Here is a 4,003-nt window from a genome sequence, read left to right as displayed (position 1 = left end):
GAGAGAGAGATGTAGATTACATAGAGAGAGAGAGATGTAGATTACATATAGAGAGAGAGAGATGTAGATTACATAGAGAGAGAGAGAGAGAGAGAGAGATGTAGATTACATAGAGAGAGAGAGAGAGAGATGTAGATTACATAGAGAGATGTAGATTACATATATATATATATATTATAGAGAGAGATGTAGATTACATATAGAGAGATGTAGATTACATATAGAGAGAGATGTAGATTACATATATATATATATATATATATATATAGAGAGAGAGAGATGTAGATTACATACATATATATATATATATATATATATATATATATATATATATATATATATATAGAGAGAGAGAGAGAGAGATGTAGATTACATATATATATATATATATATATATATATATATATATATATATATATATATATATATATATATATATATATACATAGAGAGAGAGATGTAGATCCACATTATTTATATATATATATGTATATATATATATATATATATATATATATATATATATATATAAATGAGAGAGAGATGTAGATCCACATTATTTATATATATATGTGTATATATATATATATATATATATATATATATATATATATATATTCATAGAGAGAGAGATGTAGATCAGCGAGAGAGAGCAAGATGTGTAGATCAGCTAGAGAGAGCGAGATGTGTACATCAGCCAGAGAGAGAGCGAGATGTGTACATCAGCCAGAGAGAGAGAGAGATGTGTACATCAGCCAGGGAGAGAGCGAGATGTGTAGATCAGAGCGAGCGAGATGTGTAGATGAGAGAGCGAGATGTGTAGATGAGAGAGAGATGTAGATCAAGAGAGAGAGAGAGAGAGATGTAGATCAGAGAGAGAGAGAGAGATGTAGATCATAGAGAGAGAGAGCGAGCTGTGTAGAGAGAGAGCGAGCTGTGTAGAGAGAGAGCGAGCGAGCTGTGTAGAGAGAGAGCGAGCGAGCTGTGTAGAGAGAGAGAGAGCGAGCTGTGTATAGAGAGAGAGAGAGAGAGAGCTGTGTAGAGAGAGAGAGAGCTGTGTAGAGAGAGAGAGAGCTGTGTATAGAGAGAGAGAGAGAGCTGTGTATATAGAGAGAGAGAGAGAGCTGTGTATATAGAGAGAGAGAGAGAGCTGTGTATATAGAGAGAGAGAGAGAGCTGTAGATGAGAGAGAGAGAGAGAGCTGTAGATGAGAGAGAGAGAGCTGTAGATGAGAGAGAGAGAGAGCTGTAGATGAGAGAGAGAGCTGTAGATGAGAGAGAGAGCTGTAGATGAGAGAGAGAGTGTAGATGAGAGAGAGATGTAGATGAGAGAGAGAGAGAGAGATGTAGATGAGAGAGAGAGAGAGAGATGTAGATGAGAGAGAGAGAGAGATGTAGATGAGAGAGAGAGAGAGCGAGCTGTAGATGAGAGAGAGAGAGCGAGCTGTAGATGAGAGAGAGAGAGAGCGAGCTGTGTAGATGAGAGAGAGAGAGCGAGATGTGTAGATGAGAGAGAGAGAGCGAGATGTGTAGATGAGAGAGAGAGAGAGCGAGATGTGTAGATCAGAGAGCGAGATGTGTAGATCAGAGAGCGAGAGAGATGCGTAGATTAGTGAGAGAGAGTGAGGGAGATGCGTAGATCAGTGAGAGAGAGCGAGAGAGATGCGTAGATCAGTGAGAGCGAGAGAGATGCGTAGATCAGTGAGAGAGAGCGAGAGAGATGCGTAGATCAATGAGAGCGAGAGAGATGCGTAGACCAGTGAGAGATAGCGAGAGAGATGTGTAGATCAGTGAGAGAGAGCGAGAGATGTGTAGATCAGTGAGAGAGAGCGAGAGATGTGTAGATCAGTGAGAGAGAGCGAGAGATGTGTAGATCAGTGAGAGAGAGAGATGGTCTTTTATATATATAGAGAGATGTAGATCACATATATATATATATATATATATATATATATATATATATATATATATATAGGTTCATAGCTTGGTACTAGGCTATCAGCCCTAGGGCCTATACAAACCTAGCCATAACAATTCCCTGGCTATTTCTTCCCACACTATTTACTTCCCTGGACCCCTGTCTAGCAGGGTGACTGACATGATCCCTGGGGTGAATTTCCTTTCTCCCATCCAATCGTCAAGGTTCCTTTTGAAGAGGGCCAAAGAGTTACTCTGCTTGACATGTACGGGCAATCTATTCCAGAGTCTGGGGAGTCTCTGGGTCAGGAACCTATCCCTCCAGCACGTTTTGTTTATTGTGATGACAAGGTTTAGATCCCTGGAGTGTGTGACTCTGAGGGATTGGGATTTCTTTAAGTGTAGCATGTCCAACAGTTCTGGGTTTGACATGGCCTTGTATGTTGAGCAGAGATTGCCTCTGAGTAGACGATATGCGACAGAGTATAGCTGGAGTTTAAGGCAGTCAGCATAGGGCATCTGCTTTAGGCCTGTGATTCTTTTAGTGAGGTATTTCTGCGGCCTTTCCAGTTGTTGCAGATGTCTTGAGAGGTACATACCAAACGGGGCATTGTATTCTATAATGGGTCTAATGAGGGATAAGTACAATGGGACAATGACCTCCTTTTTGTCTGGATGCAAAGCCCTTCGTGATGAGGTGTGCCACATAGAAGGATTTCCTGACTGTTGTGGTTATCGAAGATGAGACCACTGTCCACCTGTGTCCCTAAGTCTCTTATCACACTTTCGGTGTTTAGTGTACTGCCACCTATATGGTAATTCACAGATGCATGTTTTTTCCCAAAGGGGATCACTATACATTTCTTGGCATTGAGCTTGAGCCCATGGCTCTGGCACCAAGTTTCTGTAAGGCCCTTTTGTAGGGTATCCACATAATTTGGGGATTCAATAATGGCTCCCAGTTTGCAGTCCTCTGCGAATTTTGTTAGCCACAGTCCCTTAGTGTGTTGGCTTGTACTTCAGAGAAGTAGATGCCAAACCAGAGCGGTCCCAGGACTGAACCCTGAGGTACTCCACTTGTCTGGAGCTGGATTTGGAGTCTGCTACTTTTACAGTGTGGGTTCTATCAGTAAGCCAGTTAACAACCCATTGGGTGATGTAGGGATTAATGCCTAGCTTAGTGAGTTTATCTATGATTCCAGAGTGGGGGATGGTGTCAAAGGCCTTGGCAAGGTCTAGATAGGCTGTGTGGACCACCTTACCCCTGTCCATGGCTCTGGAGACTGATTCAAAGAAGTCAATCAGGTTCAGTAGACAAGATCGGCCCTTCACGAATCCAAACTGGGTGGGGTCCAGTGTTTGAAGGATGCCAATGTCTTTGTTTATAAGTTTCATGATAATACACTCCATGGCCTTGCAGATGAGGCTTGTCAGACTGATGGGACGGTAGTTTCCGGGATCCAACGTGGATCCCCCCCTTGTGGAGTGGGATAACTGTAGCTCTGCGCCACTCAGTGGGCACGAAACCTGAGGTGAAGCTATGATTAAACATGACACTTAGACGAGGTGCCAGTTCATGTAGTACACAGCCCGGTATGTCATCTGGTCTCATGGATGCTGTATTCTTAGCTTTGGAGAGTGTGTTTTTTTACCTGTGTGGCCGTTACCGGAATTTGGCAGTCTTCTGGTATTGAGATGGGCCATTTAGGGGGTGAGAGGGGGGTGAAGTTGGCACTGAATCGATCTGCCAGGATATTGGCAATATCCTTGGGATCAGTATATTTAATGCCATTCTGTTTTAGCTCAGAGCAGATCTGAGCATTGCCATTTAGATTCTTGACATAGTTATAGAATGCCTTGTGGTTGTCTTTGGAATCTTTGGCAATTTTATTTTCGTAACTAGCTTTAGAGGATTTTATGAGGGATCTCAATTTCTTACTGAGACTGTAAGGGAGTTTTTTGCATCCTGGGATTTTCCTCTTTTCTGCAACAGTTTCTTCCTTTTGTTGTAAAGTTTGTTTATGGCAGGGGACCACCAGATTGGCTTCCTTTTTTTGGATGAGAGCATCTTGGTTCTAATTGAGATG

The sequence above is a fragment of the Protopterus annectens genome, chromosome 13.part0 (assembly GCF_019279795.1).
Source record: "Protopterus annectens isolate FY-2018-M chromosome 13.part0, PAN1.0, whole genome shotgun sequence".
Classification (NCBI taxonomy): Eukaryota; Metazoa; Chordata; order Ceratodontiformes; family Protopteridae; genus Protopterus; species Protopterus annectens.
The sequence above is the reverse complement of the archived record's forward strand: the minus strand, read 5'-3'. Positions refer to the sequence as shown.